At 45.1% G+C, this 24,775-nt stretch overlaps 1 protein-coding gene across 5 annotated transcripts in view; it reads right to left on the bottom strand.

Annotated features, from left to right (window-relative positions):
• Nucleotides 1–24,472, bottom strand: part of LOC1276929 (zwei Ig domain protein zig-8) — a 213,427-nt gene extending 188,955 nt beyond the window's left edge. The window contains exons 1-2 of one of the 5 annotated variants that reach the window (XM_061647642.1): nt 24,248–24,472; nt 21,573–22,516 (exon numbers count right to left, since the gene is read on the bottom strand). The gene's annotated coding sequence lies outside the window, so the exon portion shown is untranslated. Of the gene's footprint in view, nt 1–21,572; nt 22,517–23,099; nt 23,203–23,860; nt 24,125–24,195 lie in introns of those variants that run through there. The other 4 variants (XM_061647645.1, XM_061647646.1, XM_061647644.1 and 1 more) reach the window with 4 other exon arrangements.
• Between the last annotated feature and the right edge of the window lie 303 nt (nt 24,473–24,775).

Consider the following 24,775-nt stretch of genomic DNA (forward strand, 5'->3'; position numbering starts at 1 on the left):
GAAAGCCGTGCCGAAGGTTTTTAATTAATTATGTCGATTGAGCTCCGAAACGTCCCGGGAGCTATTTCTCCACTCTCGATCGCCGCGGATCTGTGCAGAGCGTACAAAATCCTTGTTTTTTTTTTGCCACGATGCAGCACCCTTAAGGATGTATTTTTTGTTTTAAATTTTACGCACAAAAGAGGCAAGATAAACCCTGTCGAGTGAGGGAGTAGTTCAAGATGGTCCCGGCACCTCAAGCAACGGCGGCTTCAATTGTTGGAGTGTTGGAAATTAAATTCATTATGGGCTTACGTTGCTGCCGCGTGAAGAACCGGCAAGCTGGTTCCGCGTGTACCTCAACGCGTGTAGGTTCAATGTGACCGCACCCTCCCGAGACCACGGCGATGCACGACGAACGCCATTGACATTGGGTGCCGGTTTGTCACGTCCGTCGCAAAGGTATGCCAGCGCCGATCAAGTGGTCTAATTAAATTGCAATACTCGATGCTCTCCTCCGAGGAGCAAGTGCTGGGAGGGTGTGGGGATGACGGGCGTCGTACCTGTAAATAGAAAAGAGAAATCATTCGGTTAGTATCGATTCTTGGCCACCAGCACTCAACCGCACAGCACAATAGAGCGTAATCTGTCGCATAACACAATTATAGTGCAAGCGTTGCACAGTGGTCAAGAAACTGGAACCGAAAGGAACCTACTGGGGCTGATGTTTCCCGGGCAAGAGGTGGAATGATTACAGATTGCGGTCCCCGTTTCTGTCCCGAGGTGGACCAAGGCAAATAAGTAGCATCCTTTGCTGTTTCCATACCGGTTTGCCAAAGCACTACGTCTCCCTGCGGTCGGCAAAGACCCAATAGCTAACAGTTTCGAGAGAGCTGTGAGTCGGGTGCTTTGCACAGTTCTTGCATCTTCGGACACGGAGAGCACGGAACCCAACACTGACCACCAACGTCAATAGATCGTCTTCCGTCTTGGCACTCTGGGTGGTTGCACAAGGTTATCGGCACGGCCAGCTATTGCCAGGCAATCGGTGGCTGAGCTTGAGGTTGGACCCAACCCACCAGCGGGAGCCACAAAAGGAGGAGACAGGAGAAGAGTCATCGATGGAGCTATTTTCAGGTTGAATTATTTCCCCTTACCGAATGGTTCTTCTGTGCCACCACAACGGTACCGGCACAGAACGGTGCCAGAACGATTTTGCTGCCGGTGGTTGGTGGGAAAAAGTCAAACGAACAAGCAATGAAAGGCTTTATCGTGATACCGACCGTTCGCACCGTTGTTGACATACCGAGATTTCCGATTGGCGAGTGTGTGCTTGTTTGGAGACATGCTTTTATGTGGAGGGGTCACAATATTGTTCGAAGCTGAAATGTTAAGTGGACGGAAAAGCGAGCAAACTAAAAGCAGGCTCTAAAGAGTACAATGCAATGAACATGCGTGGCAGGTGATGGAGGGAAATAAGTTTTCTCGGGAAAATCTTCACAATAAGCTTTTGAAACCTACAACCTGACGGCTGCATGTTTTACCGATGCTCGTGTTATGGTGAATCAAACATGATTGAAATGTTGATATAATTCATAAAAAATCCTCTGAAACAACATTCAAGGTTTCGGATCTGATAAGATTGTCTTTAACGTTATGATTGCCATTGGAGTGCCATTATTCAGAATTTGTCTTTCGTGCAGATTATTGGATAACTAAGCGTGATAACTAATGAAGCGTTGAACCACGCGTTTATTGTACAAAAATTCAAAAATATATTTGTCAAGTATCATCAGTTAATTAGATAATCGCACTCAGAGCACTGCACAATGCTGAAATAATAATACCAAAAATAAGGAATATCTGGTTGTCCAGTATTTCGTGGCAAGAAATCTAGCAGGACTTGAACTTCATGAACGAACTACTTGGAATAAGAATCATTCCAAATGGTAGGCTCAAGTAACAACACAAGGTTGATAATGTCTTATAATTTTGCAGTAAAATAGGACTGCATTGTTATAGAAATATCGTTAACAATATTAGCAGAAGTTACCTACAACGTCCGGGGACGACATAAAGCTTAATTAAGCAGCAGATGCAGCCCAACCACATCCACACCTCAACAAATGCACTCACCAAAAGACCAATTGTTCTACCGTCAGGCAATTTCACGATCATCAATCAAAACACCAACAAAAGTGACATTGTTTCTTGCCACCAAGAAAAAAAAGTACCAAACGCCACCGACTAATTGTCGCTTGCAGGCAATCGATCACACGCGCGGGAAGCTTTCTGTGTCACGCAGTTAATTGAATGATAGCAACAATAGCTAGATAAGCGATAAGCAGAGTATGCAATAAAAGCAATCAATCCATCGGCCACCATATTACTTTTCAAAACGCTCTACTGGCAGGATATTGTGTTAGATCTTACATCATGAACATGACGTAAGAAATGTGTATATTGTTTAATGCCGCGCTGGCAACGCGCATTAACCATTCGATCGTGTGCTCTCTTTTTCGGTTTATCAGCTTGTAATTACGCTGAACATTACCGGAAGGCGACACACACTCTCTCTCGTTCACAATCGTAAAACGTAATGTATTCCAAGGATTTCATGCGCTGCGCGCTAGAAAGCAGCAGTGTGAAAGCAGCGGGCAGGCAGCAGCAGCAGCAATTTTCTTCCGGCATCGGATCTGCATTTTATTATTACGACTCAATGAAGCTTAATCAAAATTATAATCCACCGCGTGCTTATTTTGCGCCGTTCTTTCGCTGCGGTTGGTGAAGCACCAATTCCTGCGGTGAAAAGCATTCTTGCGCATAGTGCGCATCGCGTCGGGGTGGGGCGGGTTGCGATGGCAATATCACCACAACCTTGGAACGGATGCATATAAACACGCTTCTATATTGTGCGAGGTGGTGCTTATGTTTGCCTATGTGCGTACTGCAATCCAGCTCGATCGATTTTCCGACTTCAAATAGATCCCACAGCAAACGGTTTCCGCCACCGCAAGGACTTTCCGCTGGTGCCGCATTCCGAAGCTTGGTGCCGAAGCTTCCACCACCACCATCACCACCATCACCACCATCACCACAACTATTACCACTGCCTGAGCGAAACTCATTTTCCAGCGAAAACGATCGCACCAGAGCAGCGCACCATCAAAACCGGTGTGCAGGATGAATGTTGGCTTTGAAGCCACCACAAAACACTACTGCCAGAACGCCAAACACGCTCAGGGCTGGGAGGGGGGCTGTAGTAGCGTTGCGAAACTATTGTTGGTTTCATCGATGCTTTCCGGTTGGGCGAAGGTCGGCACGCCTTTGATGTTTTGCACGAGAGTTCCGTGGAGAAAATTCGAATCTCTCCAGCCCACAAAACGAGTCTGAGGCTGAGCTGCTGCTGTCATCCGGTCGGAGCAACGGTTGTCGTCAATTTCGTTAAGACTAAAAGGATCCCTTTTGCTACAAGAAACATACACACACACACAGGGGAAGGGGCCTGGCGGGAAACTGTGTCGATAGCAATAAGGTTACCACCGTTCGGCATTGTTTTGCAGCAAAACGAAATGTAAGAAGACAGTCACCGCCGGCCGGGTGCCGGTGTCGAATGATGGGAAGCACCGGTATGTGATGGGAGAGTTTGCACATCAAAAAGACTATTTAATACTTTCGGCAAATATGAGTGGTGAGTGGTTGCACGTCTCCCGGGGAGACTGAGTATTTCTTGAATAATTGTATCTGTTGCCGGCAGGGAGTGAACTGTAGAATGATTCATGCAGCGAGCTTCAACTCGGTACATGAAGTAGAAAAATGCACTGCATTAGGAAATGACATGGTATTATTTCAACCGCTCGCACAAGCTTCTACAAACACATCAAACGAGACGTATCGAAACGATATTCACTGTTAAATAACAACCAGAAGTTTCCGAGTGACAGCATAAAGCAGCTGAAACAGAAAGGTAAATGAATACTGATGCAAACCAAAATTAAATTCTCAAGAAATCGTTCAGCAAGCCCGAACATTTATATGGCAGCAATTCTGCAAATTATGACAATACCTATCAACTCCATCAACAATTCTATGAAATTCGAGTTTCAACTGAACCAAAATAGCTATCAGCAAGCCAAAATGCAGTAGCTGAGAGTAACTTAAGCAAATTACGAGTAATGCAGACAAAATCTCCAAAGTATCGTTGTACTTCCTGCGTACTCTATCTGCAAGGATAGAGTGAAAGGACAACAAAAAAATTTCTCTCTCTCTCTCTCTCTCTCTCTCTCTCTTTCTCTCTATCTCTCTCTTTCTCTCTCTCTCTCTCTATCTCTCTTTCTCTCATTATGTCTCTCTCTCTCTCTTTCTTTCTTCAAAACAGCAGTAAGATCATGTACTACAAGAGCTGTTCTATGAAGCTCTAAATATTGAAACTAAACCAAAGTCAAGACGATGTAAAAATCCACGATTAAAACACAATTGATATCAATTTATAGAACATACTAAATTCAATTTGTAAATGAGAACTTAAACTTCAACATACAAAAAAAATAAAAGGAAAAGAGAACAAATGAACAATGGAAAAGAACGACCGAAACTTAAGGATGACCCATTTCATTGACCTCGGCAGCTATGGTCGTGGAATATAATGCCTTACATTCTTAAGTAAAGTGAATTTATCGAATCCTAAAAAAACACATAAACGAAGTACGTAATAAAGCAAACCGAAGTTGGTGAAAAATATTCAAATTGAGCGATAAAAATATTAAAAACACCAATTGCTTATTTCCAGAATAACCAAACGATTTTGCAAATCAGCATGATTTTGTCTAAATGGCACCACAGTTTACAGCCATTATAGCATCACCTAAACCCACCCACCATTTGCACATTCAACGTATCGGGCAGAGTTCACCTTTACGTAAACTACGCCCCCATTGCCCGGTGACCGGATACGGTGTGATGTTTAAAATAACGATCACGCGCGCTTTAAAGTTCTCCAACCGCAACACTTCACTGCACGGCATGGGCGGGGTGGCTGGTGACGACAGCACTGATGACGCCGATGATGACTGCGATGATAGCGATAATAATGCTGATGACCATGAGCAGTTTCCGTAAGAAAGTAGCCACCCCCCCCCCCCCCCCCCCCCACGGTCCAACACTGCCCGCGCATCCGTGCAACCGTGTATTCCGGTGAGTGACATTAAGCGGAAAACTTTCCCTCACAATGGTTACAGTAGCGCTGATAAGGCTGCACACTGCTGAGCTTTAGCCGTTTCCCATGCGGCATTGTGGTGGACGAATGGGACCAAAGCTAGCAAACGCGAGTGCGAAGACGCAATGTGTTGGAACACGGCTCGACTGCAGTGCGGCACAGCATAGCTTTGCGTAAGCCAAACATTAAAAAACATTTCCCAGCAACAACGGGTAGGTTGGGAAAATGGTGGGTGCTTGTGAGTGCTTGTTTAAAACTGCTGCTGATAGGTGTTTTAGAGCTAGCTGCCGATGGATTCAGTTATAATGTTGGTAAATGTGTCTTCTTCTTTGACAGTTCAGAAACTTTGGAAATTATTATTTGAGCTTAGACAGAAACCACTCGTAGAATAAATTTATTCTAAAGGCAGAAATTGAGCGTTTGAAGGTGCAGCAGTGAACTGCTATCGTCGGGCGCCAATACGATTACGATAATCTATCGAAACTTGCAAAGTCTATAGACAAAGACCTTGACAGGGCCAATTTGCTGCTACACGTTTGTCCCGCTGCTCGAAAGCCAGAACCCATCCAACGGGTTTACTATTCGGCAGCTCATCCGCAGCATCTTCGTAGCATCCGAAACCGGAACCGGATGGCAAAAACTGTGCAAACTTTTCAAATTTTCATCGATCGTGCACTCAGAACGCAGCAGCAGCAGCCAACGCACCACCGTCGCCACATCTCGCATGCGTTTCCCGGATGCCGCAGATAAATTTGGCTAACAATTTTCACGAATTTCGCCTTGCGTTGAAAAGCTTTCCGCCGCTCGGCTTGCCAGCACATTTGCCACTCAGCATACTCGCGATCATGGCGCGGCAATCTTCGTCAAAGTATGGACGCGTTCACGCCGAAAATCCGACTTCACAATTTATTATTTCCGTTTCGCTCGATCGAGCGTAAAATCTATCCCCGTTCCTCGGAAAGCTCGAGCACCCCTTTTCTTCTTGCCGCAGCAAAGACATGGCCCAAACCTAACTCGCAGAAACCCAATTGTGTGTGTGTGTGTGTGTGTGTGTGTGTGTGTGTGTGTGTGTGTGTGTGTGTGTGTGTGTGTGTGTGTGTGTTTGGTTGCTTTGGTGAAAACTAAACACAATACGCCGTGGTAGGTACGACCGCCGTGCGCTCAACGTTTCATCTCGCCAGCCAGCGCAGAAGGTTTCGCAACCGAACAACAAACACTTATCGCTGTCACTGGACCGTTCGGCAACGGTTCAACTTTTACCGTACCGCGAAAGCTGTATTCTTTGGCAAAAGCTGGACGCACCTTGCCCTGGCTAGTGGATGGGAACGTTTGTTTGTGCTTCGTCTGACTAAACACAAACGATTTTTCCACAGCTTACCACACAGCACACCGCCCTGCAGCAGCTCATCTCGTCTAGGCGAGATGCTTTGCGCCAGCGAAGTCTATTGAATGGCAATAAGGGGAGGGGGTTTGGGGAGCAGTGACGAGGATTATGGAGCGATTTCCCATGGGGATGGTTATGTTGAGTTAAGCTTGCTTTGTTCCAAATGAATTTGGCATCAGGCAAACTAGGTGCGGGCTCAAGCAAACAAGCAGATTTGCACGCAGATGACCCCTGTATGTTGTGGTTTTGTTGTCTATGGCAGAGATCTTTTCAAACTACCATAAATAAGGGTTTCTTTCTGGGACAATAAGGAAGCCTACCTGTAGTAAGGTTTGTGAAAAACTCTACCGAACCAGGTAACTTTGAAAAGAACAATATTAATTTACAATAAAATAAATATACAATGAATATTAACTATCTTAAATAAGAAAATCCAAAACTTCAATACGAACTATTCATTGAATTTCTCCTTAATTGCCTAACATTAAATGATGGATTCTATTTTTGCTATGAAGAATTTATTAGCGCTTTATACATTATTCACTTCCAAATCACAGTTTGCCCAGGTGGAGACTCACCAAACCCATCGAGCCAGCTCAGCCTCTCACTAATAAATCAATCCACTACCGCCGCGGGGCAAAAACTTTGGGATTTTCATAATGAAAACTGACAACAACGGTGGCACAACAAAAACAAGCCTAGGCCCTGGTACCGCGCATAGCAGCGCACACCACGCTACCGGCAGTGCCTTACAAACAAAGCAAAAAACCACCATTTTCACGGCATCGACAATGAAACCGACGACGGCAGCTGACAGACGTCACGAGCCGCCCGTCAAATCGAGCCGCCTCTAGCAGCAGCAGCAGCAGCAGCAGCAGCAAAAACAAAACCCCCCGAGTAGATTCGATCGAGCCAGTGCCGTGCTCGACATAGCGCTTCCTTACGCTTTTCGTTTTGCCTTAACCTCTGCGTATTAAACCCACTTTGCCAGCCGCGTCACCTAGCTAAAGTACAAACGGGATGGACAGGATGACAGCACAGAGAAGGATCGACATTTCCGGGGAAACAAAGAGAGAAACGATAGGAACGTGGCTTTGTGGTTCCGGTGGAAGGTAAACAAAAACATGCACACTAAACGAAAAATCGATTTGCCCAAATTGTGCCGATTGGAAGATCTGTATGCGCCTATTTGTATGTGTGCGGTCGTATGTATTTATGCATGCCAGTGTATGTGAGGACTCTTTTTTGTTTTATTTATGTTTGTATTCCGATCGGTGCAAATTGGACTACGAAAACCCGGTGACCAAGTGTCGCCTGCAGCACAATATTTGTTTTCCAATATGTGTGACGGGTGGACAATTTTCATGCCAACTGGCAAACAGACACGCACCGAGGCAAATGAGCATAAACGGTTTTATCATGGCAAAGGCTGTTGCGTTTGGTAAACTGTTTCCTTTTTATTTATTTTTTAGAAATGAGCAAGCTGTCATGGAAGTGTGGCTCATGGTGGTGCAATTTTGAAGGCAGGAAGCAATTTGAGTCAATTGCAATTTATAAAATATGCAAGAAAATGCATTTGAAACTTCATTGTGTTAAGATCCAGTAGCTTATACAGAGAAAAGGCACATGATCGTTAAAATGTTTTACAACAAAAAACACCCAAGGGGCTTTTCTTGACAAACAATTACACGATTGTAACATATTTTTGGATATAAAAATTTTATTGGGCCCCTTAACCCTTTTAAGATCGTAGGCTGAAATTTCAGCCTATCAGCATTGTACTCAGTTTACCTTGTATAGCAGTTTCAAAGCAGCTTTCAAAGTGGGTATAGCATACAGGTGGGCGTATCCCAAGGTATTTAGAAGGCTGATTTTTATCGCTTATGTTTCTGAATGAAGATTTTAAGATTGTTTTCTGTATTCGTCAAGATACCAGAGAGCTTTTGTGAGCAAAAGTTTTCACCGATCCTGTCTCAAAAAGTGACGTTCAAATTAGGTTATAAAAAACAGGCTATGAGACCACCTGGCCTACTTACACTTTGATTCTATATTCCACCACCGGATCTCTTTAATGCATCTTGGGATAAATGCAAATACCACCTTGCTTTGAAATTTTTTCGAGCAGGTACTCGAATCTATTTATAGCTTTGAGGCTACAATAATATAGGCTGAAAATCGTAGGCTAGTTTTGTGTATGGTTTTGAATGGAGTGTTTACATGATTTCAGCCCCCAACTGTCAAACTGTATATAAAAAAGCTGGCTAGTATCGTGAAATCGGAGATAATATCGTGAGCCGGTCTCATGGTACAGTCGTCAACTCGTACGACTTAACAACATGCCCGTCATGGGTTCAAGCCCTAACCCTGCCCCCATTTGTAGGACTGACCATCTTGCTATACCCCAAGCATTCCAAAATAAAGTCATTGAAAGCCAACCCCACAAGTGGTAAAGGCAGGCCTTAACCGACAACGGTTCTTGAGCCAACTAGAAGAAGTATCTTGAAAGGACTCATAATTGGAAAGGTCTTCTCCCATATTGTTAGGATTTTGAGATTTTTCAATTAGTTTGTTAGTATATCATGATAATTACATTATTTCTACAATACAAGAGAATTTTCAATCCGAATCCTAACTGATCGATACATCTACATATCTTTAATAGTTTCCACTTTCTCATGTTTATTATATTGGAAATTTCTGGTACATATTCAAATCTCTAATTACATATTTGAATGTGGTTAACTTTTGGCACTCATGATACAGGGTTTCCACGACTTATTCATCGTTTCTCATACATGTTTGGATCGTTCTCACAACTTCCTGATATTGGATCCAAAAAATCGCGGGAACGTACAAACAAACAATAAACTACGGAAAGCAACTAAAAGTGTTGGCAATGACCTGCTATTAAAGAATTAAAATTGACCCAATAAAAATGCCTAACATTGAAAATCAATTTGACAACATAAGACATTGGTAAACTCTTATATATTTTCCACAATTGCTTGTTCTGTTACCTCACTATGTAACAGGAACGTATGTCACTCTTGTCGCTTAAGCTATTTGCTACAGTAATCCACCCCCAAAAAAGGCATCGTAATCTCTTCGATAATCTAATCCAACAAACGGAAGTATGCCCCATAATCAACATTAACACCTGATCTGTCGAGCCGGCTAGACCGGAAAACTGGGGTGAAAAAATTGAAACATTTACCTAGATTGCTCAATCCCCTTCAATGTTTACACTCCTACATGGGGGGAGGGGGGGGGGGGTCCGTAATCACCGTGACGGATTGCTACAATCGACGGTAAGCAAAGTGAGAACCACCATCCCCGACTTTGCCGACAAATCAATCGATCCGTCTTCACTGCCGCCCGGCCGGGAAAGGTCGCTGGAGTCAAACCGTCGTCCTCGTCGTTGAACGATTTTTGCGGCAAACCCTTCTCACGTGTGACAGTCGATCCTTTAATGGGTGTATGAAAAGGGAGTCCTGTAGGGACTCTACCCCTCCCCTTCCGCTTTCGATTATGCTATGCGGAGGCACTTACCTCCCTGGCAACACGCAGAGCCGGTGCAGAATGGAGCGTTAACTACCGATCATTTGTATTCCATTGCGTCACAAACGGCCATTATGGGTCGAGAAGGGACCGTCGTAGGGGTGAGAGGGTGGGAAATAGCTTTCGCTGGGTATGTTTAGCCATACGGCAAACACGTTCGCCCACCCCCGAACGATACAGCCGTGTGGGGTTTTAGCACATTGATTGAAAAACATGTATCTCATCAATCGCTCCGCAAAAACGCACGCATTTTCCTGGGTAGTAGTAGCAGCAGCAGGTACGGGTAAAGGGTTACGATAGCACCGCACAAGCACTACAGGCAAGCACATGGGCAACCCATTTCAAGTTGTCTTTCAACATATGTGTCAACCCGGTACCACCCAACAAACAGCTGCGTGCCTGCGTGCCTGCGTGAGAAGGACAGTTTGTAATAAATTCAGCAAATTTCAATAACAACACATTAACATTGGCCCGACCTGATGTGTGACTGGTTGGTGTGTGTGTGTGTGTGTGTCGATATGTGCGTGCGTTTGGCAGCATACCGCATATCTTCACGTGCGGTACGGAGAGCAAACACACACACACACACGTCACGACCGAGCCGAGGTATTGTGCTTTTGGGGAGTGAGTTGTAAAATAAACCGCATCCCTCGCACAGCCACCCGGGCACTGGGACGGTTTCCTTCATCTTGCCAACCCCGGAGGGGGTTGAAAAAAGGTTACCAAGAAACTGAAGCCAAGGCGATACGCCAACTTCCGGGAAAGCCGATTTTGTACCCACGCTAGGCTCCACTCCACCAGGCCGAGGGGCAGCGCACGGTGTGGCTCACCGCCGGGAGACGCAATCGTTTTGCAACGGACAACACTCGGAAGGGCCGTACGACAACAAAATCCGACAAAATGTTTTTCTCACCCTCCTTCCAGCCAACTAAGAAAACCAACCAAACGAGGCAGCTGACCCACTAGCAGAGGTGCTAGCAGTTTGGGTGGGGCGTAGTGGAGAGAAGTTTTCTTAAAGCATTAGCTCCGTACGGGGCCCGATTTTCGTAAGGTTTCCCCTTTTTCCCACACATGGCGTGTGTGTGTGTGTGTGTGTGTGTGTGTGTGTGTGTGTGTGTGTGTGTGTGTGAGCAAAAGAAAATGTTCAACCCTCCCCCCGAAGCTGGAATTTCAAACCCGGTAGGAAATGGGCGAGGAGTTGTGGTTAGCAGGCTCCGAACGAAGCAGAAGCGAAAAAAACAAAACACGACAACAACCCGAAAACAATTTATTTCCGTTCGTGCATGAATGTGAAGGATTCGGTTTGGAGGGAAGGACCTGTCAATGTCGGCTGGGGGTTGGGGTGAATGACCCGAAGGGAAATGGTGGAGATTTTTTTCTTCTTCTTCTTTTCATAACACATTCTCCTACCACGGTCCTTCATCACTTCGCCGGTTAGGGAGCGATGAGCGTTTCGTGGCAGAGACATCTTCAATAATTCTTATATACGCCAGCGATTTTACAGCTGCATGAGCCTTATTGAGCGATTGTTCGCAATCGATAGCAGGGCTTCGTGTGTGAGTGTATGTTTCTTTTTGTCTCAACGCTCGAGGAACGCTTCGTTGGAAGGACGGAATGAAATAAAGCAGCAGCAGCAGCAGCAGCAGGCAGATGATACGCGCCACGGCATACTGCATTCCTTGAACTGGTGCTTCCGGATGATCATGATACGTCTTCTACTTTGTGCTACCTTTTTTTTTTTGGGATTTTATTTTGCTCATATTGTTTTTCATTGCCAACGCCCAGTCGCCATAAAATTCTTCCACTCGAATGGCTTTGCCTCACACGGTGTCACGGAACCCTCTAATGGAGCACACGCTTCACGTATAGAGACATATTTAGGATTTCCCCCGTGCGGAATCGCCACATCTACTACTGTCCTCTGTATACATACTTGATCTAGCGATGGCGCAAATGCTCATGTGCCGGTGTGGCCACTTTCTTCTGTGTTCAGGGGTTTTTTTTTTATTTGTCATTCTTATGGTCGCTTATGCTTTCGGTTTCCGTTTGCCATTTCCTCCGTCGGTTTGGTTCAGCAGGAACAGTGGAAATGCTAGCGGGTGCTGCAGGTGGTGGTGGTGCGGGTACATACCGTGGTACGATAAATGATGTCGCCTTATGATAAAGGAGCGCATTGTAAGGATGGTTGCTACAAACATTGCGTTGTCAACCACAATGCGAAGTTAGGATGAGTTAAAGAGAAGAAGAAAAACGTTTCACAGTTTGTAATGGATCGTTTCGCTGCAGCCCACTAAAGATACGATAGTGAGATGGGACAAAGAACGATTCTTACGGAAATCCTTTAAAGATTTTTTTTTCGGTGAACAGCCACCAAAAGAAGATGTTGTAAAGGGAACACAAGCAAAACGACCATTTTGGAACGATTCTAATGAACTAAAAAAAACCTCTACCAGTATCAGATGCCATTATTTCAAAATATGACTTATATTTTATCAAATCCTCACGAGAAAGAAATAAAAAAAAAGTTATAAACATACCAAATAGAATTGAAATGCATTTTTTCTCCAAAAAACTTTAAATATAAATTAGTTTTAATCCCACCAAAAGCCCGTAAATTGGACCCAGAGTTAATTATTTCGTCAATTATCTTGATAAACAATTTCCACATTTATCATCAACTTTAAGAACTATTTTTATGAATATCTTATACTTTAACCATTTTTAATTATTAATTCAACAATTTCACCCTAATTCTCTTAATAGCTCTCTGTTGGATTCTGCATTCACCCCTTCAACTTCAATCCAAACAGCAACCAAATAGGCGTGTTAAAAATGTATCTAAACCCGTTATTTGTGCGATAACAATCCCGTTTCCATCCCAAGGGTAACAACATATTTCTCCTAAACCACTACCCACTAACTAGCAACCAGATTTTGATACAAATACATTTTTATCCTAGCTCGCGACTCATACGCTCTAAACCTTCCCAGCTCAACGCATATCCCGACTTCCCGTGTGTCGCATCGGATGGAATGTGTGCATGCTATTTTGCTTCCCCCGAGGGTTGAAAATTTCATGCCAACGTTTGCCTCACCGAGCAGCTCCGGCTCGTACAGGCTTATGCTCTAACGAGAAAATAAATAAGCGCAAGAATAATAGCTTCGATAGATTTTCTATTTTTATGACAGCCCCCAGTTGGCAGGTGAGAAATTTATGACCCTTGGGTCGGACCTGCCGTTACCACCGCCTCACCACCTCGCATACTGCCCGCCCGGTAGTTTGCAAACAAAAGCAAGAACAACAGCAACAACAACAATATCCATTCCAGAACTAAAGCGAGTAAAAAGGGGCGCCTATAACCGGAAGGACGATGCGGGACAAACCTAGTCGGCCCGGCCGGCCCCCGCATGATAATAGAGTGATATGTTTCTGGGAACTCTCAGCGTTTGACGGGTGGTACTTACTGTGTCGCCACAGGAGCTCACCGCCATTAGGGGCCCCCGGTATGTCCCGGGTAACGCTACGGGAGAGATGTTAATAATTTACGATTGACGAGCTAACACAGGGAAGCTTATGGGAAAACTGTACACAAACATCCGAATGGGTGAAGGTAGAAGCGACAAAAAAAAGGCTTAACCCCTACCTCCACCTCCGAAGCTACAATTGTGTGCCGAAAAGCTTTGATCGCTTCTTCCCCCACCTCCTTCAAACCAGGGGCACCATAAATCCTGCGCGACAGTGATAGATATTGGATTCGAACCGCCCGGTCCGCCCTAACTGTGACTGACAGCGAATGCAAATGCACGTGACAAACTGATTGCAGCAGCAGCAGCAGCCACGGACAGCGAGCGGACAGCGAACGGACAAAGCACGGCAAAGCCAACGTGAGCTACCACCGCCGGACAATCGTGTTCCACGTCAAATGCGAGTGCTTTGACTTAATGGAAGCAATTAATCTAATTCTCCTATCGCACTCGATGTGCTTGTCCATCATTCTTCCCGTTCGCTCGTGCGCTCGCTGGGCGCGTGGGTAGGTTGTAGTTTGTCGGAGCCGGTCTGATTTGCTGGGCAAGGAAGGTAATTAAAGATTTCAATTGGATTCATTACATTGATTGCTCTTCTTTGCATCCTCCTCCACCGTGGTTCCCCTGTGTGGTACGACAGGGAAAGCTATTTGAGTTGCACAAACTACTTTTACCAGGTCTTGCCGCCGGGGTCTTGAGTGCAGTCCATCAAACAAGCAAGAGATTGGTTTGTGGCTGTAGACTGCAGTGACATAATTATACTGATGGTTAAATCAGATCGTAGAACTGAGGTGGAAACAGCATACAGCGTTACTGTTGCTGGATTTTTCTCTAGATATCAAGACATACTTTCAATAAGATTGCAAGCTAGATTGATCATGATGATGGTTGAGTGTATCCAAGCAAATGTAATTATTTTCTCTTCAGCCGTATCTTCAATATTGTTATCCTATCTACATTGTCTAGCAATGTGGAAGGAATAGGTAATGCTGATTCGTCATCTTGAGAGGTTTTATAGATTGCAACAGATTGAATGAAATAAAAATAGCATGTTGCAATGAAAATAGCCGGTTTGATCAGAACCCAATGTATTTGAAGATTCGAATAATTCTAGCGTTTCTTAATCTAAGTGCACTATCATGCCTGTGCAGACAATCAGGATAATTGTTTACAGGTTCTGATGTATTGATGAACAGTAATAATTGTACGAAGGTTCTCATTTTCATTGTTGAAGTTTCATTGTTTGAACTTTCTATTCAAACTACAAAGGATAGTACAATGCTTATACCCTTTGTATATGAAATCTACTACAAAAAGATCTCTATTTTTTGCCAGCAGGTCATACGAGAAGATGTAACGTACTCGGTTCTTTGACAGTAATTTACAGTTTCTAAGAGATGCTCTACTACTCTGGAAAGTATGACCTAAACTGACACTACAAGCTCAGAGGATACTTTTTATTCAAGACCACATTATCAGCTGGGTCAACTAGTCAAGGCTGCAGTTGGAACCTCAAAACCTGCTCCTAATCTTTTTCGAACTACAAACTCAACTCAACTCAAACTTAAGACGAAATTGTCAAAACCAAGCTTCTAGTCGGGTTTTAATCCTTCAAATAGTTGAAGCAAGACCAGACTTCAGATGGATTTCTTTGGCGTAATTGTCGATCAGCTCATAACTATTCATTGTTGATGACGTGGCATAGGCGTTTATTCAAGCAGTTTGACTATATTCATTATAAATTACTTTAAATGTGAATGTTTTAGCCAAACATATAAGAAAAGTGCAAAACAATAAAGCAAGACATCCAATCAACTTCTTTTACCATACGGCGTTTGAGATGTTTAAGACACTCTATGTAAAGTTGATTAAATAAAATACTAAACAAAACCAACAGAAATGCAAGCAATGTACAAGGCAACCATTGTTTACTTTAGTTCTATTTTCCATTGAATGAATCATCCTAGTTCATACGAACAAGTTCCCTATGCTATAATATTCATGCAACGGGGCACTCTTTCGCTTAAAGACTAACCTCCCTACCTACAGCCTATCACAAAACAAACATAACCATGATACACAGACACATGCACACAGAGCGCCAACCAAGTTCGTGCGTTTCCCGTGACCAATCGCCCTGTCATGAGCTAGTGTCGTAAATTATTCACTCAGCGCTTGTAGTTGACATCCAAGCAACAACAGCCAACAACAACAAAAAAAGACGCTTCAACTTCCGTTCCGGTACTCTCGGTTCGCTCGCTATCCCTTGCCTTCAGAGCATCGCCCTTACCGTCCCGCCAAAAGTCAAAGTCACCGCACGTACTATACCACCGCCCAAAAAGGGTCAAAAGGCAACTCACGCACCTTGGGCGCAGCTCACGCTACATCGCGCTGTCTGCCGTGCTGAAGAGTGTTTTGGTGGCGTGTGTTTATGTGTGTGTGTGTGTGACCTATGCTGAACCGTTACCTCAACCAGCCACACGAACTTTGCCAGTTCATCGCTCATAACATGTCGCCGCTCTTGGCCATCCCACCGGTCGTAGGTTGACCGGTATTGATGGGGAGCTTTTTGGGAAAATATTTTTAGTTTTGGCCAAGCCCTGCAGAAAGAACCCTGCTGCGAGACTTTACCCCAATAGAACGCCCGACCCAGCCAACCCAACATCATGATGCCGAAGGTGTGTGTGTGTGTGTAGTTAATTGGAAAAGTTTTTTCTCGCTTCCGCGGACTGTAAACAGTCACGCCCGCCGAAAACTCCGCAACTGGTCTGGGGGCCTCCCAGCGACCGACGCCAAAATTGCGAACGACTTCACCGGTGCCGGGTGCCTGCACAGCTTACCTAGCGGGGTAGGGCTGATAGCTCGGCTGACGACCCTAATATGCTTGCCTTTTGAAGCTGTCCCGCCGCCAGTCCCGCCAGCACAGCTTAGAAAAACAAGGGAAAAGTGCGGCTTCATTGTTGGCGTGTTATGATTGGAAGCTTATCGCGGAATTACCATCAGGAATGTGTGTTTTTCGTGTTGCTCCTTGTCTCTCCTCCCATTCCACCCCTTTCATCCGCCCGCAGCCCTAACAGCGAGCGCAACTTTTGAAGATCGTGTCCAACCACTTCTTGGGGGTCAACTTAATAGGTTCATTTAGATTTTGTCGCTCGGCCCTCGGTCTTACAAGGGCTTCCAGGGCCTGCCGGCTTTGACGTTGCTTGGTGACGGAACCAATTTTTTGACGAACTGGAAGCGAAAAACCAACAAAAAAAAAACGTTCCCTAAAAAGTCAGGAAGTTGGTGCTTGCTTTTTCTTTTTTGCCCCTGAAGGTATACACGTGGGGTAGGCGAAGCAAATCCCATCGAATCATATCATCACCGTCGTGCTGGCATAAGGGGCAAAATAAAAGTAAAGCAAACGCGCCCCAAAAACTTAAGCAAACGACGATGGAGACGACGACGACAACGGTGAATTATTACGAGCGAAAGCAGACGGAAATTGAATATTTCAGTGAAATGATCCAGCCCCGAAGTGTCGAGGCTTACCGAAGTCGCGGTTTGCAAGAGCAGTTTGGGCGGCTGTTGTGCGGAAGGTATCCAGCCATAATAACGGCAAAACTTCCCCGCCCAAGGTAAGGGCGGATGGTGGGACACATACAGCAACACACTCAAAAAAAAACCCTCAAACGAATTGTGGCGTGGTCCACAAGGCTGGTTGGAAAACTTACGCGCTTTCCGAACGTCGGCCCCCGCAGTACAAATGGGCGACGCGAGTGCGATAAATAACGGGGCCAAAGTGTCATTATGGCTGTAAACGAGATTTTCGGTGCACGATAACTTCTGAGCGGGATTCTGCTGCCCCTGGCGGTGGTGGGGCGTTGTGTTTGTATTGTTTCGTTGGTGCTGAGTGTGTGTGTGTGTGTGCGTGTGCGAAGAATAGGGTCAATCAGGATGGTGAATGATGGCGGAACAGGGCAAAATGGAGACCATTTCGGCTGTTGGGTGGTTAGTTGTCTCACCTTAACTTGTAATAACTTAATCGGGAGAAAGTTATCGAGAGAAAGCTAGAGGTCGCGTACAGTGGAATGGAATGCAGGGAAGGTGGTTGATCTTATTTTTACTGTCAATTTAAGAGTTTGCGAAGTCTATTCTCAGATGGGGATTGGTCGCGAATAGCTTTGTGTAGGTTGTGCGATGACGTCGCCATAAAAGAAAGCTTTAATGAGTTTATTTTTGGTGAATAAAGAGCGGGAAAAGATACACAACCACCTGACCAGTTGGTTGGCCATCTTTCTTTGGGGAAATAAATCGATGGCGTTTTTAATGCTCCAGCATGTTGATAGGACATGATGCCTGGTAAACCCTCTAACCATATTGTTAAAAGACTAAATTTGATCTTCTTTAAGTCGTAACATCACCAAACAATGTTATGAAAACAATAGATTACAGTGGAAATGTAAAACATCTAACATTTGACAGGTACGATCAAACCTCTTTCAAAGATTTGTCTTATCTCGTCTTTAAATCTACAACAAAAAACATTTGATAAAAGAATTCATCTAGCACACTAAGTGACACTGTTCGTGCCTTTCACCGTTTTACCTTTCCAACGAAAACTCACTGTCCAACTCAAACTGACAATTAAGCTCTACATTTTAACCGAGCTCGTGCTTTGTTCCATTCATCCCATTTCAATCATTGTTTCAAGTTTCTGGCGCTTTAAAAAGCGGCATAAAGAAGAGCGGCTCTTAGAGAGCGAACCGTTATGGTTAAAACTTTCAATTGTTACTCTTTAGCGCAAGAAGGATCACTTAAAACCGGCTGCATCAGGAAACCTACTCTCCATCATCCATCATCCTCGCCGGGCCTGGCAAGAGGAATGCGCCTTCCTGCACCTTCCAAACCCCACACTCCCTGCGAGTATCTTTCCCATTGACCCAGTTTTCCAATTATTCCACCCAGACGCATTTATGAGCCGTTTTCCCCGGGCTAAAAGCGACCAAAAGAGGGGAAAAGGTTTGTGCAAAGATGCAGCAGGAAGGGAATAAGCAGAAAAATGCCACCCTCCGGAATGAGGGCCGGTAGCGGCAGCGACAGCAGCAAGACAAAACCACAGCAGCAGCATCAGGCGCACAATGTTGCCTATCACTGTGTGGGCGGTTTACTTTACCCTCGTCTCAATTATGGTGCTATTTCCCCCGGTGGGTAGGTGGACAGCATTGTTTCCAAGGTGATTTTCTTTTGCGTTCCTTTACTTCTTTTTTGTTTTTTTTTTTGGTTTTTTGCTTGATGGGTGGAGCTTTCCTCTCTAACCAGTTCGTAGGCTGAAAACTGGTTCATTATTTCCATTCTGTCTTTCCACTTCATTGCTGTTGTTTTTTGCTCTGCCATTTTGTGTGTGTGTGTGCGCGCTATTTTTGCTGTAGAACAAACGTCCGCAACCTGGAAGGAGGATGATTATAATGGTGATCTGAACCCGCCTCGTGCGCGGCGATCCCCTCTCAGCTTTTCTGGATGGGCAGATTAAGATTGTTATAGGTAAGAAGCAGTGTCATACCAGCAGGTGGATTGGTGCTCGGACCAAAGAAAGGACAACAAGGAGTAGGACAGTGTCCCAACCATGATGTAATTACGAAAATTATTTCCTTAAATTTCCGTTGCATCCTCTCAACGAATACCTACGGCTCGTATGTTCAATTTTAGGAAACTGGACTACCAAAAGCTTCATCATATTTTAGCCGGTACCGATTGGTGCTTTACTGATGATGACATAAATCAAGCTGTAGCAGCGTTTACTAATGTAATCACTTCCGCCTTCCCTTCCTGCTGTCCTCTCCTATCCTGTCTACCGATCCCGTCTTCGCTCCTTTTCCGTACCATAAACTCCTTCCTACTCCTTCGTGAATAATTGTATACTATAGTCAGTAAGTACTATTGCTGTAACCCAACGTGGCCGAGCAATTAATAAAATAAAAATAAATAAATAAATAAATAAATAAATAAATCGGTGCCACAAAGACTGGTACCTTGAAGCTGTAATGGCGCAGTTCAGGGAGAAGCAAACATTTTTGCTACTTTAAATTAGACTAATTTTATCAATGTTTTCGTTGAGAAGTGATCTTTATCATCATTATAGTTAATTTGAACATGTTTCTTTTTTGTCTTTTTAAGGAACAGTCCTTAATTTGGACTAAATTTTTGCTTACTTTCCCCCTTAAAACCAGCCCTAAATTGACGTAGCAACGATAAATTGTTTTCCAAATCCCAACGGTTTAACGCTCCTGAGCTGATTTAATACCCAACAGCTAAGGGAATTGATCCAACAAATCCAAAGGAAAAAGAAAGACATCAACCAGCAATCGTCTTTCTGTTAAATTCTTTTCCAAGAAAGCTATTTGCCTGCACGCGCGAAATTGTAATGAGCAGATTGTACAGCGATTCGATTACGCGCCTCCCAGAACCATGGCGCCATTCGCCAATGATCCGCCCAAATGGACGCCGATAAATTCGACGCAAAAGTTTTGCCGCGAAACAATGCGAATCAACCACAGAGTGCCCTGGAACGGTTTTGCTTTCGCATTAGCGCGCATTTCCTGGAAGACACGCGGTTTTAATTAAACTAAATGTAACATGCCAACTACAGGGGTTATGGAAAGCGCTGGAAAGCGAGTTCCAAAAACGGAACGGTTGAAATAGCAGCTCCAAGCGTAAGCAGATTCGAAAGATTTGTGACTCCATTTCTTCTTGCGTTGCTTTATTTCGGTGGCCAATAGGGCGTTAATTAAGGGTGCGTTTATTAATAGGTATTTTTGAGCTGAAAATTAGCTCAATCAAACGGTGCCGTGTCAAGATACAAATAAAGCATCCTTCTGTCTGGTTTCGTACGTCATACTATCCTAATAATTACGCTTAATTAAAGGTTAAATGAATAACTCCACATCATCGTACCGTCATTTGTCAGCACGATGGCACTATGTAAACGGTTAATTTTAGAACACACCTTTCTAAATAAAAGGAAAGCCATCATCCCCCTGAAAAGGATGTTCTTGAACCCGTAACTCCTACAAGGACGCCCCGTGAAGATAGAGGCAGAAAATCATTTCCTTCAGGGAAAGACTAACGCGTTCGCGTGTACATGGACAAAATGCGTGAAAGAAAACAAGTTTGAGAAATCGAAAATAACTGTAATCAAATATTAAAATTAATCCCCAAGCCGCCCCGAGGAGAAAGAAAGAAGCAAGAAAGTTTCACCCCCCCCCCCCCCGCCCAAAAGTTCCAAGGAAAATAGAATTTTTGTGTGTCTTTCGATGGCGGTTCGGGCGAAGAATCTAGAGCCCGTGTGCCCTCTAAACGAAGTACACTGATTCGCCCGTGCCCCATTCTGGTGCCTCGGTTGTCCCTTTCCCAGAATCTGACCAGAATCTAATGAAAAATTAATCACCACCAAACTGTGGTGGTGTGTGCCCGTGCTGGTGGGGCAGGCATTTCGCTTCAAGCATCTACCCCAGTACAGCCTTTACATCGTTCCAGTTGGATTGTGGCTTCCGGTAACCGGAAAACTGCCGATCGGACTCGAATCCCTTTTTCCCAGGGTACCCGAACAGGGTGAACGGTGGTAGAAAGCCTTAAGGGAAGGGAGACAAGGGAAAGTGTACAGTACACCGGTGTGTTTTTGGCGCGCAATAAAACGCACAAAATAGCACAAGCAACCTGTGTGTGCAGGTCACAGCGTTTTTTTCTTCTCTTTGTTTGGTATATTTTGGGATATCCGCAAAGCGAGTGAAAGTTCCCAGGTGCAACCGGCCGCACAAACCCACGCTAAGGAGGACAATAGAGTGGAAGAAGGGATGGTTGGTCGGGAAACTCCCAAAAAAGGCCCCAAAATTAAAGGAAGCGGAAAAAGGCACAAAAGTTAATAATAAAAACCTTAAATTTTGATGACTTTGTTTATTCCGAAGGCGTCGTCGACGGGACGGGAACCTGCCGGTGCTGCTGCCTACGGGCGGTTTTGGCGGGTGCTGTGCGTTGTTGCGTTGAATTGTCGACGGCGTTTTTTGTGCCTTGCGCCTTGCGCCAGCGAATGTTCACATACGTTTGCGACCCAATAGAAGAGGGTCAACCGGATCAGCAGTGTGAGTGTTGAGTATCCTCTTTTTTTTTCTTTGTGCTTTGTTTTTCACGCTGCAGCAACGGGCAGACACTACACACACACACACACACTGTGGCACACTACCGGAACAAAACCTTCGTAACGCAAACACGTACCACTTTCCCAGCGAAAAGGGTAGCTCCAAACGTCGCCTCCGGAATGTGCGAGTTTCGTGAATGGGGACACAGTCGTGACGCTGCAGACCCCGCGGGGCGGTCGGTTCGAGCTTTATCCTATGCGTGCTGTTGCTTGTAGACGTTTATAGCTCCCTTTGGGGGTGGGTTGTGGATGTGCGTGCGAAGCACACTGCACAAACCGATCCACTCACGACCACCAACAATGCGCATCCAAAATTGCTGCCATGCTATTTCTCTGGACCTTTTTTCGGCCTCACAATCACAATCCACCGGATAGGAAGGTTTAAAAAAACCCGTTCACACACACACACACACACACACACTGAGATCACACGCACACACGCTCACACCATTGCCGGATGGTTGAGAAAAGGGACACGGCGGTATGATGATGTTTTGATTTTATTTTATTTCACACGAATTGGTACCACTCAACCAGTGGGATTTACACTTCCACAATAAACACACATTTACAAACAGCACACACACACACACACTTGGTTTTGTAGGGCGATTTTCTTTTACTACCAAACGGAGCTCATACACTTTGCTTGGTTTTTGTACACTTCACTTGATTTATTATCCTGTAGAAATGGGGTAGAATTTCAAATAAACAAACGAACGAACGATAAATATCTTGCACACCAATATAAAGAAGGAAAAATAAACTAATATAATACAGAAAAAAACCCAGCTCAAATCCAAGAAACGGGAAGCTTTCAAGCGCATTTCACCAACATTAATAATTCATTAATCTTGTACCGAAAAACACAAACGGAAAACCTATTCCTGTTGCCCTCCTTTTTTTAAGGAAAAACGCAACCGTAACGGACATTCGTACAGCTGTACTAGACTCCACATATTACCCTTGTGCTGTGTGTGGTAAGTTTTCCATCGGCAAGTATTTTTTTTACACCGAAACTCCGTTCACGGTATGTTTTATTGATGTTTTAACTTACTGCCTGCAACACACTCGAGCACTCAGCCAACGCACTAGGCCGCAGAAAGCTCCGTTGCCGAGTCATGGTTGTTAAATTTTTAACAATGTTGATATACTGTTGCCCCACCTTCATCCATAAAAAAACACTCTCACACACACACACACAGAGCTGCTACGGGACACGAGAAATGGTGCACGAGATGTCATAAATATAAATAAAGCATTACCGTCAAACTAATTAACACATTTCACTACGCAACCACGGCCGCCGCCACGGATGGTGACGGTGACGGGCTTTCGTGCCGGTCACACATCAACCAATCATTCGCACCCATACACACACACACACACACACACACACACACATACATTCATTGATCTGCCTATGTCGGAAAAGAAGAAGGAAATAGGTGAAAAAAGGAAAAGCATCTACCGTGCTTAAAGCTAGCAAAACACGACCGCTCGTCGTCCCGGAGCGCCCAACGAAACGGGAAAAAAGAAATAAAACGGCCCAAATAATTGAAGAAAACTTTGCCCACGTCGTCGTTCGTCCGATCGCGAATAATGGTGGCAGCTGTGTGGGTGTGTTTCAGCCGAAAAAAAAAATCCCGAACCCACCCAGCCACGCCACCCAACGCGGAAAGTGTGCGTTGGCAATCAAGTGCCCTTCATCATTCGGGATACGCTCCGCTCCAAAACACCGGCAAGGCTAGCTGGCGGAGCTGCTGTTCCCTCCATTTCTTCTCTGGCCTTTCTAACGCAGCGGATGAAATCGATTTCACGATTCACGTTCGACACTGCGGGCACTGCCTAGCCCGAGCTGGCCGCCTATTTGGCACGGGCAAGGCAAGGCCGGGCGCTTGTTTGGTCACCAAAACACCGACAATCACACAAACACACACCCCGGAGACCGGGAGACACACACACAGACACACACACGCTTATTTTTACTTTCAGTTTCTGTTGATTTTATGGATTTCTCTTTTACGTTTTGCGGCTGTTGGCTTTTGCTTCCCATCTAGGGTCGCGAACTTTCACTCCCGAACAGCATTCAGACGAGTATCCTATTTTTGCGGTGGTCGATTTTTTGACATTTCACAGTCGCGGAGAAGTTTAACACCATGCAAACACGCACTCCCTCACACGGATTTGGTGCACTCGGTCGAAATATGGAAGTGTTGTGTTATTTATGTGCTGCAGTTGGAGGGGGCAAGGAAAGCCCACACGGTCGCTTCTTTCTGACACTGTTTTCACACGCCCTATCGGGTGTCCTGTGTGCCCAATCTTGACAATCAAACACTTCGCTCTGGCGAAACCCCGTACCGTGATGGTTGTTTTTCGTGTTGAATTTCTCCAGACAAATCCTTCTACATACTGGAAGTGCCAAGCCGCGCGTTCGGAAGGTTCGGGAAAACTTGCCAAAACGTTCCACCGCTGCGGCGACCGATACAGAGAACAGACGACCACGACAACGAAGATGCCGCCGACAGGCGAACCACGACCGCGACGACCACGATGATGACGGGGTGCTCGTGTGCTGTGTGCACTGGATGAATTTCCGTACGGACGAGAATTGAAACTGACTCCCGGCCCTTGGACGAACCCGTACCGTACGCGTGTGGACGACGATGGTTTTGCGCGAGAGATCCTGTGTGAGAGATTAGGTCCGTTTCGCTCGCTCACATCTCGCACACTCAAATCCGATATCTGACAGGTGCCTCTGGACAAACTCCATGCTCCTGTGGACGTCATTTCGCGTCAATGCTCGCTCGCTCGTTCTCTCTCTCTCTGTGTTTTTCTGCCACAAACAAAACACAAAAAAATGCTGGAAAACCAGCTGTGAGAGAGTGGTCCCGGTGGCCTAGTCCCTAGGTTGAGCACGGAAAACGCCCGAACCGAAGGA

The sequence above is a fragment of the Anopheles gambiae genome, chromosome 2, assembly GCF_943734735.2.
Source record: "Anopheles gambiae chromosome 2, idAnoGambNW_F1_1, whole genome shotgun sequence".
In the NCBI taxonomy this organism is placed as follows: domain Eukaryota; kingdom Metazoa; phylum Arthropoda; class Insecta; order Diptera; family Culicidae; genus Anopheles; species Anopheles gambiae.